Raw genomic sequence first — 13,658 nt, 5'->3', positions numbered from 1 at the left:
CTAGGGGCAAGACAGGAATAAAGACACAAACCTCCTAGAGAATGGACTTGAGGAGACGGGGAGGGGGAAGGTTAAGCTGGGACAAAGTGAGAGAGTCGCATGGACATATATACACTACCAAATGTAAAATAGATAGCTAGTGGGAAGCAGCTGCATAGCACAGGGAGATCAGCTCAGTGGTTTGTGACCACCTAGAGGGGTGGGATAGGGAGCGTGGGAGGGAGGGAGATGCAAGAGGGAAGAGATATGGGGACATATGTGTATGTCCCCAACTATACTCCAATAAAGATGTTAAAAATTAATTAACTAATTAATTTTTTTTAAAAACACAATGATATTGCCTCACACCTGTTAGGATAGTTTATTAAAATATCAAAAGACAACACGTGTTGTCAAAGATTTGGAGAAATTGGAACCCTTGAGCACTGTTGGTGGGATTTGTAAACTGATGCAGCCACAGTGGGAAACATTATGGAGGTTCCTTAAAATTTTTTAAATAGAACCACTATATTATCCAGCCATCTCACATCTGAGTGTTTATCCAAAAGAATTGATCTGGATCTCAAAGAGATACCTGCACTCCTGTGTTGATTGCAGTGGTATTCATAATAGCCAACATAGGGTAGCAACCCAAGTGTCCACTGAAAGATGAATGGATAAAGAAAATGCAGTCCATACGTACAAGGGAATATTATTCTGCCTAAAAAAAGAAAGAAACCTTGTTATTTGCAACAACATGGGTAGACCTGGAGGACATTATCTCAATACTAAGTGAAATAAGCCAGACACAGAAAGACAAATACTGTATGATTTCACTTATATGTGGAATCTAAAAAAGCTGAACTCATAGAAGCAGAGAGTAGAGTGGTGGTAACCAGGGACTGGGGTAGGGGAAATGGAAGATTCCAGTCAAGGGTATCGAGTTTCAGTTATGTAGGATGAATGGGTTCTGGAGATCTAATGTAGAGCATGGTGACTATAGGTTACAACAGTGTGCAGTATACTTGAAATTTGCAGAGGGTAGAACCTAAGTGTTCTTACCACACACACACACACACACAGTAACCTTGTGAGGGGATGGATGTGTTCATAAGTTTGATTGTAGTGACTATTTCACAATGTGTATATATATCACATCGCCAATTTGCACACTTTAAGTATATACAAAAGAAAAATGAAAAAGAAAACTGACCTATGCCACAAAGGTCACTGTCTCCTTGGAGACCCATGTCTTCGGGCTTCACCCTCCTTCCCATGTTTGCATGTCCTTCTCCCTCTCTCACTGTCCCCTCACAGGTGTGAACATGCTCCAGCTCCTTGGGCTTTGCTTTGTCTCTGACTACCACTCTCTCTCTTTCTTTCTCACCTCACATTCTCCACTTGGTGATTTACACTCACTACTGGTCTGAATATTTGCATCCCCCAGATTCATATGTTGCAACCTAATCCCCAATATGATGGTTTTAGGAGGTGGGACCTGTGAGAGGTGATTAGGTCATGAGGGTGGAGCCCTCACGAATGGGATTAGTGCCTTTATAAAGAGACCCCAGAGAGCTCCCTCACCCCTTCCACCATGTGAGGACACAGCAAATCAGCAGTCTGCAATCTGGAAGTGGGCTCTCACCAGACGCAGAATCTGTTGGTGCCTTGACTTTGGGCTTCCAGACTTCAGAACTGTGAGAAGTAAATTTCTGTTTATAAGTCAAAAAAAAAAGTTATTGTTTTATTTCTAGCTATGTATTTGCCCCAATGTTTAAGATGAAAAGAAAACTCTTTAGTTTTCAAAGTATACTTATTGGGGGCAATTTTACTGACTGTCAGATTTGTCATCACATTCCTTGGTCAATACAAGGCCAATATAAGTCCCTCATAAGTCTTTACACTGACTTTTCAGATGTTCCCATAATCTATAAAATGTTTCCCCATCAACATATACCTCCATGTTTGTTTACCACATTCAATTAATCTACTCAATTCTGAAGTTTCTATGATGAGAAAATGATGTTGCAAAACCAAATGGTTCTTAATTTTTAAAACTACTTTGCAGGGGGAAACATGCTATAATCCAGACAATGTTGTGCTTTTATATCAGATGAGTTCTCTAATATAACCATCTAATGACTCACATACAAAATCGAATTTCTGCATTGAAAGGTCCCCTTTCTAGTCTAAATGAAATCTTTGGTAAATGGTTCAGTTCTGGGGATTTGCAGTTTAAATCTCTGCTTCTGACTCTGTTATTGTTGTTGGCTATATTGATTGTGTTCTATTATCTTTTATAGAATCAATCTCTTGTGCCTCTCAACGTATATTCAAAACTCCAACTAAAATAATAATGTCTAAATGACTTGAAACTATTGATCATATCTATAGTTCTATAAAAAGTAATGGGCATGCACAATGCACATATGGGATAAAATTGGCATAAGTCCTATTGGACAACCTAGAATTGACTTTCAGTCCTTGCCAAGCATTCTACTAGACTAACCCCCTAAAAAGAAAGAAAGAACTGGGGCTGTTAAGACTGGCATCGAGGAACATGATGGATCCAGGGCAGGTAAGCAACTACCCTGGCATCGGGGGACAAAATATTTGATCACCTACTGCTTCCTATTGAAAGATTAATGACCGAAAGGGGGAAGATGATGAAATAAAATTTATATTTTAAGGCAGGACAAGAAAAAATTAAAACATAAAATTCTCTCTCTGTGTTTCTTTGGGCCTCCTCCCTCCCTCCCTAATGTGCAGTGTGTGTCTGCCTTACACATTAACTAGAGTTCCTCAAAGATGGGAGTGCCTGCTCAACTGTAAAGATCAATTTTTTTTTCTTTTTTCTTCTGATGCTAGCAACGTTACTTCTTAAAGGAATAGTGTTCTGCTTTCTGCCTGTGGACGCCATCAAGTAAGCATCATTAAAGTCTCCCCCCTCTACTGCTGTCATGTCTAAGTCAGAGTCTCCCAAAGAGTCCCAACAGCTGTGGAGGCTCTTTGTCAGAGATTTGAGCTTTGAAACAAACAATGAGAGTCTGAAGAGCCATTTTGAGCAAAGGGGGATGCTCATAGACTGTGTGGTAATGAGGGATCCAAACACCAAATGCTCCAGAGGCTTTGGGTTTGTCACATATGCCATTGTGAAGGAGGTAGATGCAGCCATGAATGCAAGGCCACACAAGGTGGATGGAAGAGTTGTGGAACCAAAGAGGGCCGTCTCAAGAGAAGATTCTCAAAGACCTGGTGCCCACTTAACAGTGAAAAAGATTTTTGCTGGTGGCATTAAAGAAGACACTGAAGAACATCACCTAAGAGATTATTTTGAACATTTGGGGAAAATTGAAGTGATTGAAATCATGACAGACCAAGGCAGTGGCAAAAAGAGAGGCTTTGCTTTTGTAACTTTTGATGACCATGACTCTATAGACAAGATTGTCATTCAGAAATATCACACAGTGAATGGCCGTAACTGTGAAGTAAGGAAAGCCCTTTCAAAGCTAGAGATGGCTAGTGCTTCATCCAGCCAAAGAGGTCGAAGTGGTTCTGGAAATTTTGGCGGTGGTCACTGAGGTGATTTTGGTGGGAATGACAACTTTGGTTGTGAAAGAGACTTCGGTGGTCAAGGTGGCTTTGGTGGCAGCTGTGATGGTGGTGGATATGGTGGCAGTGGGGATGGCTATAATGGATTTGGTAATGATGGTGGTTATAGAGGAGGTAGTCCTGGTTACTCTGGAGGAAACAGAGGCTATGGAAGTGGTGGACAGGGTTATGGAAACCAGGGCAGTGGCTATGGAAGGAGCAGAAACTATGACAGCTATAACAACAGAGGAGGTGGAGGCGGCTTTGGTGGTGGTAGTGGAAGCAATTTTGGAGGTGGCAGAAGCTACAATGATTTTGGCAATTACAACAATCAATCTTCAAATTTTGGACCCATGAAAGGAGGAAACTTTGGAGGCAGAGGTTCTGGCCCCTATGGTGGTGGAGGCCAATACTTTGCCAAACCATGAAACCAAGGTGGCTATTGCAGTTCCAGCAGCAGCAGTAGCTATGGAAGTGGCAGAAGGTTTTAATTACTGCCAGGAAACAAAGCTTAGCAGGAGAGGAGAGCCAGAGAAGTGACAGGGAAGCCACAGGTTGCAACAGATTTGTGAACTCAGCCAAGCACAGTGGTGGTAGGGCCTAGCTGATACAAAGAAGACATGTTTTAGACAATACTCATGTGTATGGGTAAAAAAAAACCTCAAGGACTGTATTTGTGACTAATTGTATAACAGGTTATTTTAGTTTCTGTTCTGTGGAAAGTGTAAAGCATTCCAAGAAAGGGTTTTAGTGTAGTTGTTTTTTTTTTTTTTTTTTTTGCACCCAAGCTGTTGATTGCTAAATGTAATAGTCTGATCATGATGCTGAATAAATGTCTTTTTTTAAAATGTGCTGTGTAAAGTTAGTCTACTCTGAAGCCATTTTGGTAAACTACTCCAAGAGTGTGAAGTTAGAATTCCTTCAGGGTGATGCCAGGTTCCATTCGAAATTTATTTACAACGTGCTTGGGTGGAGAAACCACTGTTTTCAAAAACCCTGGTGTAGTTGAACTGGCAGTTACTGTGTTGTGACCTGGAGTTCACCGTTAAAATGGTCACCCAAGGAAAGTCATGGAGTTTTTTGGTTATTAATATGATTGTTGGGACTCCTATGCAATATATCTAAATTGAATTATGGTACCAGATAAAGTTACAGATGGCAATGAAGCTTGTGTATCATCTATTATCATGTGTAATCAAAAAATGATTTAATACCCTCTTAAAAAAAAAAAAGGAATGGTGTTCTTTCCCAGCTCTGTAAAGGGTCATGATGACTTGCTTCTCACTTTGTATGTGTTTACATGCACTATGTATCTTTTGTGACCTTTATGTAAAATATCAGTATGCCATTTTGATATATCATCCTTTGTCTCAAAAATGTGTATGACCATAGCACAGGGAGATCAGCTCTGTATTTTGTGACCACCTAGAGGGGTGGGATAGGGAGGGTGGGAGGGAGGGAGATGCAAGAGGGAAGAGATATGGGAACATATGTATATGTATGACTGATTCACTTTATTATAAAGCAGAAACTAACACACCATTGTAAAGCAATTATACTCCAATAAAGATGTTAAAAAAAAGATACACAAAAAAATAAACAAAAAATAAACAAAAAACAAAACAAAAAATGTGTATGACTATGCCTCTGACTTCTAACAGGCAGAACAGTTCTCAGAGCTTTCTGAGGATCTGCTTCCCATGTTATAATCCTTAGTTTGGCTCAAATAAAATTCTCTTTTTTCTTCTTAACTTAATAGTTAATTGAATTTTCATCAACAATCTGAAGATGGAACATGCTCTGTATGTCCAAAATGGGTATTTACTAAACTGAAGGGTTTAGCAAAATTCCTAGAAGAGTCTGAAGTAACGTTAAGATCTTCATCTGAGACCCAAGGCCTTGGGTCAGTTCTCAGGGAAGCCCCTAGATGTGGAAGGAGAGTCTGCCTCTCGGGTCAATGTAGTTGGTTCCTTCCTAGTTGTGGAATCCTGACTCGTCCTTGAATGGCTCATATTTCATCTTATCTACCCATGGGTGATGATATTCACCTCTCAGAATTTCTAGGAAGATTAAACAAGATGAGAAAAATCCTAAACATAGGATACCCTTGGCACATTAGTCACAACCAGTTCCCAACCTCCCCCTCCTCTCTCCTTCCCTCTCTCCTCCCCTCTCCAGGGCTGACGTCTCCACAGGACAGGATGCAGAGGGACTGGAGCTCAGCAGACAGGGGATGGGCAGATGTGGAGGGAAAATGTGGCCACCACCTGCACCAGGCCTCCTGGGTCATGTGCCTGGTGGGGACTGCAGGGTTTGTCTCCCCTTCCCTGCCACACCTCCTTCCTGGCCCAGACTCACCAGTCACTAAACAAAGACAGAGACATTCAAAGGATAAAAAAGGCTAGTGTTTCTGTCCCAAATGTTCCAGGTGGAGGGCCTGTGCGATCAGACAGTGGTTTTCCTCAACATCCAAAAAATCCTGTATAATGAACATAAATACAAGGAAAACTATTTCAGCACATGCTTTCTGAATTTTTTTTTGTTATGGAGCTTTTTCTATGGGCTAGATGCTTCACACATATTATCTTGTTTAATACTGTAAGGATACATTTTTAAATGAATTATTCCTGTTGTTAAGAGGGAAGGAGACCTTTCCCCCACCTTTCCTAGACCATTTCTGGGAGAAACTTAGTGACTGTGAATCTTTTCTGTAATCTTTTGGTATGTGTATACTTTTTTGTAAAGATAAGCCACTTGCCAGTTTGATAACCTAGAAAAATTTTGCAGTTGACTGGGGTTCATCCCTTTTGAAATGTAAACACCTGAGAAGGTGACACCTCACTCTCCTGTCACTGTAGAGTTTAACCTAAGTGCCTTTCTTGGAGCTGTAACCCTCTGCTAGCAGGGAAGATTGTAACAGAGATTTATTATCCCCTTGGATAAAGGCGATTAACTAGACCAAGTTGTTCCTTGATTTCCAAGTGAGTTTAGTCAAGTCCTCTATGGGAAGGTGAGGTGTGTTAACCATGAGAGTTTATGTATGTCATGGTTAAAAATAGGGTGTCATAGAACAGCTGTGGCAGCTTGACTGTATAAATGGGTAGCATATCTGCCTTTGTTATCTCTCTTCACAGATAACCTGCAGTGCACTGTACTCTGATATGCTTATTCACTAGTAAAACTGCTTGCTTTCTTCTCTGTTTTGCAGAGAGCACTCTGTTTTGGTAGGAATTTACTTCCCCAACAATAATCATTAGAGCCTTCATTTTACAGATGAGGAAAGTGAGGTGAGGAGGTGAACAGGCCAGAGGGTGTCAGAGCTCAACAAGCTTCCTGAACAACAGTTCACCCAAGGCTTTCAGATGGCCTTGCTGGTTACATTAACAGCACACTTCATATCCCTGTGACTGGACTTAATAAGATCTTCAGCTGGAAAGAGCCTGTGGAAGATTTGCTTTGTAAATTGTGAAGTGCTACAAAAATGTCAGGCCTTCTTATGATGCAGAGCATTAGGTGAACACCATGGACTTGAGAACCCCTTCACCCTGTATAACAAGAAGCTTCCAGGAGGATGGAGAGTCTAGCTTGGGCATTACAAATAAAATCAATAGAATGATTTTATTTAATGATTTGTAATGTTTGTATATTTGTAATTTAATGATTTGTAATAAAATCACACTAATGTAAAGTTAAGTTTTCTTTTAGGTAAGATACTAAATTTAGCTGGACTTCAGTTTTTTAATATGAAAAAAGTAGACAAATTCTAACACAGCTGACCAGAACCGTATTAGAGGGTTCTAGGTACTTTCACACAAAGCATTTCGCTGCAAACATTTCTGCCTCATAACTAATTGGCCATAAGGCAATTTTGCCATGAAAGATAAAATAACTGGTTGATAGTTTAGTTTCAATGGGTTGAAATCCATTAGCATTTCTTCCAGTTAATGACGTTATAAGTGGCTTTATCAAGCTGAAAGATGACAATGATCTGCCCCAAGGTTGGTTTATTTTGAAACACACTACACTGGAGGAGAAAGAGGCCAAGGATCTTGAAGGCACAGGGTTGAACCCACATTCCCCATAGAACTTTGGAATGTCTATCAATGGACATGTGACAATATGCAAAGAACAAACACTGTAGAAGATTTCATGATGCAACACAGAGCTCAAGATGCATAAACATGCATCCTAGTGTTTGGAAACTGATGCCTCTCTTAAGGAAGGAAGACATTTTAGTGATGATAAAGAAAAAAGTGTGATGACAAATGAGAAGACAACAAATAAAAAATATATATGTATAAAACGCTATGAACAAAAGACTTGGAAGACAAGTGCTAAGGTACAACCCAGAGAATAAAATCAGTTATTTGTGCAGTATTGCCATGGATCTACACACATTTTATTTACTGCTACTTTAATTTTTAAGGTGAAATTGCCTTATTTGTTATTTGGCAGAAATGTTTGTGGCAAAGATATCTACAGCAAAGACACTTACGATGAAAATACCAGACAGGGTATTAGAAATCCCAAACCTCTCAATTCTCACCTGATGTTCTGGTGGTAGACCACATTGTCAGAACTTTGGAAGCCATGAGAACAGAGATAAGGAGACAAAGTCTCCTGACTAGTCATCATCTAGCACTTTCTAAGTAAAAATACGTTCCATGCCTTTCTGAGAATGGCCACACACGTTGGCATCCCGTGTGTGGCACTGGTCCCACTCCCAGAGGTCCTGATTAATTGGTCTGAAGTGCCCCTTCCTGTGGGTGTTTTTTAAACCTCTCTAGATCATTGTCACATGCATCTCCTTGCTAAGCAATGTCTGCCCCTCTTCCCGGTGGCTCCCTTCCATCAGAAGGCAATCCTCTGTGAGGTAGTGCAGAACAAACGTCATTTCCAATCTGGCAAATCCATGATTCTGAGTCAGGACATGTTCAGGGGCTGACTTAACTGAAAATCTAAGAGGACCAGGGAGGAGACTGGGAGAGGAAGGAGAGAAGACCAGCTGCTCACTGCCCAAGGTTTAGAGGCTGTAGATGAGGAATCAGGCTTGAGGAAGTGACCAGCTTAAAAACAGGCAACTGGGGGAGCCGTTGAGTGGTGGTTGAACCTAAGTCGATCTGACTCCAAAATCTTCCTGAATCCAACAATCACGCAAATAGCCTTAAAAATTGTGAAGCTCTGATGGGCCATTCGTGGGCCTTGCTTCCTTGCGTCGGTTCTCCCATTTTATCTTCACCGCAACCCTATGAAATTGGTACTTTGTCTCCATTTTCTAGAAAAGAAGATTGGAGACATTGAGATGTTAGTAACGTGCCTGACAACACACGATCAGGAGCAAGCCCAGAAAGTGTGGCTCTGGAGCCACAGCATCCAGGGTGGCAACCACCACCTACATGGGGCACTGAAATGTGCTGTAAGTGTAAAATTCTCACCAAATTTTGAAGACTTAGTACTAAAAATAAGTAAACTGTATAATTAGAAGTGTTTATGTTGATTACATGTTTAAATGATAATGTTTTTGATACACTGGGTTACATAAAATATATTATTAAAAGCAACCCCAGATCCTTCTTTTTGCTTTTTTAATGTGGATACTAGAATATATTAAAACGTGGGTTGAATTCTGTTTTTAGTTGGGTAGTGCTGCTCTGGATCCTGTCCTTCTAATCCCATAGGGCACTCAGTGCAGAGGATGCTGGCATTTCTGGGCCATTTGGCTTCATCACCAAGTAACTTCATGATCCTGAGTAAGGCACTTTATACACCTGAGACTCGATTTCTTAATCTGAAAAATGGGGGAGGAAATATCCTAACCACAAGAGCTGCAAGAACCAAGCATGATAACAGATATACACATGGGGGCAGCGACAGAGCCTGGCCCTGATGGAAGGCTGGCTGTGCTAGAAGCACAGGACACGCTCTCTTCTGAACAGCACTCGGTGCAGACATCTCAGCGCGGCCAAGTGGTGAGCACATAGCCCAGGACTTATGTGCTTCCCAAACTGCTGGACTCACCTCTGCGAACTGTGAAATCAAGTTATTGGGATGTGACCAGCCTTAAAAAAAACGTTAAAGTACTTCTCCAGTTAAGGGGAAGAATTGTTCTCAGGAACTTCTGATTTACAGTGTGTGTGTGTGTGTGTGTGTGTGTGTGTGTGTGTGTGTGTGTGTGTGTGTTGGGGGGACGGGGAGGGGGGGAAGGTAATGGACTGAGATCCGGAAACCCTTTCTTACTGTGGAGAATGGAAAATAACCTTTGGAAGCCCCTGGAATTGATACGAAATAAACTTTTTACGGGGCTGGCAGAGGAGCAACACAGAGAAGAGACTGATGAAGGGCTACCGGGAAAGTAGGCGGAGAACTGGGAGAGGGGCTCCTGTGGGCGCAGGAGGACAAGGGCTGCAGGGCGGGCACCAGGCGGGCCTGGACCATGTCCCCTTAGGTAGCAAGGGGCAGGGGCGACCGGGGCCAGGGGCCAGGCGACCAGGCCAACCCACGGGGCCTCACCACTGACCCTGAGAGCGCAGACTACATGCCCCATCCGGCTCTCGCCAGCCCGGCTCGGGGCCCGCAGGCCCCGCCCCGCAGACCCCGCCCCCTCAACGGGCCCCTCCCCCGCCGGGTCCCTGGGTTGAAGGGCCTGCTGTCCTTACAAGCACTCCCCCGTTACCTGAAGTCTCTTTCAGGGAGTCGGTTTGGCAATATGGCAGTCTTACGTACCTAGCGGATGAACAGCCGCTGCTCAGAAAGCACCTCTGCCTCCGCGGGAGCGGGCTTCGCTGAGCAGCTCTGGGGGCTCACATGGAGTCTCCTGTGGGCGCAAGGCGGCCGGGCGTGCACCGGAAAACGCGGATAGCGAGAGCTTCTCACAGGGCGTTGCACAGGCTGCAGGTCTGCACGGGAGGCTGCTGCAGCCTGCGTGGCCTGACGGGCAGGACCGGTGGGCGGGGACCCCGGTGACCTGCGGGAGTGGGTGGGAGAAGCTGCCCCAGGGCTGCGTCTCACGGGTCTCCTGGCCAGGAAGCCCTTGCCTGTGGCATGAAGGTGGCCTCTTGGGTTTCAGGCAGGTGTGGAGGGCAGGTGTTGGTGTGACACAAGACCCCATCACTTTGGAGAACTCTTTTGGAAAGATGCAGTGTATCTTAGCATATCAAAGGCTCTTGTGTTTATTTGAAAATACAACTTTTCAACAGAAAACCTCACTCCTCTTTTTCATGTGATAGCAATTGACATCTGTGGTAAGCAAATTAATGACCCCCCCTAAGATGTCCCTATCTGAACCCTGGAACCTGTGAATATGTTAGTTTATACAGCAAAGAGGAAATTATCTAGGTGGGCCCAATGGAATCACAAAGGTCCTCAAATGTGGAAGAAGGAGGCAGAAGGTCAGAGTCAGAGAAGGAGATGTGAGGATGGAAGCAAGGTCAGAAAGAGAGATCTGAAGATGCAATGCTGCTGGCTTTGAAGATGGAGAAATGGAGAAAAGGGCCTCAAAGCCGGAAAAGGCAAGGAAATGGCCCTCTGGAGCCTCCAGAAGGGAATACAGCCCTGCTAACACCTTGATTTAGCCTAGTGAGATCAATGTCGCACTCCTGACCTACAGAACTATAAGATAATTTGTGTTGTTTTTTTTTTTTTAATATTTTTTTTTAATTTTATTGATTGATTGATTGATTGCTATGTTGGGTCTTCGTTTCTGCACTAGGGCTTTCTCTAGTTGCGGCAAGCAGGGGCCACTCTTCATCGCGGTGCGCGGGCCTCTCACTATCGTGGCCTCTCTTGTTGCGGAGCACAGGCTCCAGACGCGCAGGCTCAGTACTTGTGGCGCGCAGGCTCAGTACTTGTGGCTTACGTGCCCAGTTGCTCTGGGGCATGCGGGATCCTCCCAGACCAGGGCCCGAACCCGCGTCCCCTGCATTAGCAGGCAGACTCTCAACCACTGCGCCAACAGGGAAGCCCATTTGTGTTGTTTTTAACCACTAAGTTTGTGGTAATTTGTTACAGCAGCAACAAGAAACTAAAGCAACATCCTACATGAGGAAACACTGGTCTACAGCATACTCCTGGTCTATCTAATGTCTCAGTCAAAAAGGCAAACAGACGCCAGGCCTGCGTGCTCCTGAATAAAGCTGGGTCCTTGTCGCCATCACTGCTCTGCGAGCACTCACAAGCCACCATTCACAACCCACGTCTGGGATCCCGACTTCAAGTCCCTTGGGTGCACAAAGAAAACCTGACTCATCCTGGTTAGTGCAAAGGTCACATTTCACATATAAAACAATGAGCATAGAATGTTCCAGTTGTTTAAAAAAGAGGGTTACACACACTACTTGTACATACTTGAATATTTCTGAATGGATAGATGAAAAGCTTGCTAGAGAGAGGGCCTCAGTTTGGGGTCTGAACTAGGAGAGAGATTCTTTGTACTGCACACACTTTTGTGTGTGTGTTTTTAAGTATTTGTATAGTTTTACCAGGTACCATTTCTTTACATGATCGCGTGCTCTTTTTCCTGTAAAACACAAACAGCTAAGGAGAGAAAAGAAGTGCAGAATACAGTGGAGGCATGCGGATCAGGAGCGGCTTGCATGAAAAGGCTTGGGGGAGTCCTCGTTCCACTGTGGGTGCCACGTGAGCCAACATGGTGATCTATCTGTAATATTTCCGCTGGGAGCCTCCCTTACTAAACCATGTTGCCCTCCTTTGTTGGAAGACATGATATTCAGGGTTCTGCAAAGGCACTGTGACCCACATAAGCATGGTGGTAACTGATGAAACTGCTCCCCTGGGCAGCCCACCTGGGCAAGAGAGCAGGTGTGAGAATCCAGGTGTCATGCTCTCCCATGGACACTCCCTTACAGACTGACAGTATGTCGTCTAGGCCTCCAACTTCTTACCTCAACTTGAGGAACACTGGACACTCAGCCTCAAGCTAAGATGGAAAATAAGACCAGGTACAAAGCCCAATATGAAAAGCTTCTGGTAGTGAGACTTTTTCAGCACTGGCCAAAATCACAAAAGGAAGTGGTAAAAATCCACTTCCACAGATCTCAGTAGCAATAAGATAGAGCTTTGCCTGCTGGGACTCTCAGACCTGTGTGTGAGGTACGTCATCCCCACAGACACCCTCTACTGTGTTGTGGAACCAGCTGCTGCAGCTGTTGTGGACAGAAGGTCAGGAGCTTGTGCTCACTATTTCTACAATGTTAGCTAGCTTTACCATATCCCTGTCTTCCTCATCCTATGATGTTTTTTAACATCACTGAAAAAAAAAAAAAAAAAAAGGTTGTCAATGAAACAGTGTGTGCTAATGCAAACAAACAAATAAAAAAGGTAAAAGTAATAAGTAAAATCTACTGAATGACATTTGTTTAGAGCAGAGCCCTTTTATAATGATGTGTTCTCCAGGCTAACATATCCCTGGCTTTCTCTATATCCACCAACTTTATAGAGGAAAACAGAGGGACCAGATAATGTAGAAATATAAGACAGGACTAGTATCCCCACTTTTAGTAGTAGTTTCTTACTTTTTCTAAGTATAAAGCAGATGTGCGCTGGATGCTGGGGCAGTTGCAGCCAAATTTGGATGCTGAGACTGTCACCTAACATCTGTGCTATTTGCTTCTAAGAGTTCTCCCAGAGTTGGTGTTTTGATCCAGGAGGTTAATTCCAAAGAATATTTATCTTAACACTTAATTTGGGGTAAGAGTCTTTATAAGGAAAGAAACAATCTTTTTCATTCTTGTGAATAAATTCTTGCTAGCCTGTCATCTCTAACCCCTTGGTTTTCTGGCTGGTGTCTGTTGCTGAGAGCCCTGCCAGAGTTGGAGGCCCAGCACTTGCTCAGTGCAGCTCCTGGCCATTTGCAGCCTTGCTGACCCAGCACAGGGCTCAGAGGCAAAGCCACAAAGAGGTTGTGTCCCCGAAGTACCTCTACTGATTAGAGTCCTATCTAAACTTAGTTTATTAAACAGAACCAATGTTCCAAGCAAAAATGTAGTTCCTCTAGTCTCCTGTGTTCCCTGGCCTGTGATGTGTGTGATCCTGGAGGTGATGAGTTGATTACGGAGACTTTGATGCAAAGT

The 13,658-nt window shown here is 43.4% G+C and overlaps 1 pseudogene across 1 annotated transcript; it reads left to right on the top strand.

Moving 5' to 3' along the window:
• Positions 1–320: 320 nt before the first annotated feature.
• LOC309630773 (heterogeneous nuclear ribonucleoprotein A1 pseudogene) lies at positions 321–10,061 on the top strand (annotated as a pseudogene). Its single transcript has one exon. The product of its transcript is annotated as a heterogeneous nuclear ribonucleoprotein A1 pseudogene (transcript).
• Positions 10,062–13,658: the final 3,597 nt, after the last annotated feature.

The sequence above is a fragment of the Balaenoptera borealis genome, assembly GCF_965194805.1.
Source record: "Balaenoptera borealis genome assembly, chromosome: 6".
Taxonomy (NCBI): Eukaryota; Metazoa; Chordata; class Mammalia; order Artiodactyla; family Balaenopteridae; genus Balaenoptera; species Balaenoptera borealis.
The sequence above is the reverse complement of the archived record's forward strand: the minus strand, read 5'-3'. Positions and strand labels throughout refer to the sequence as shown.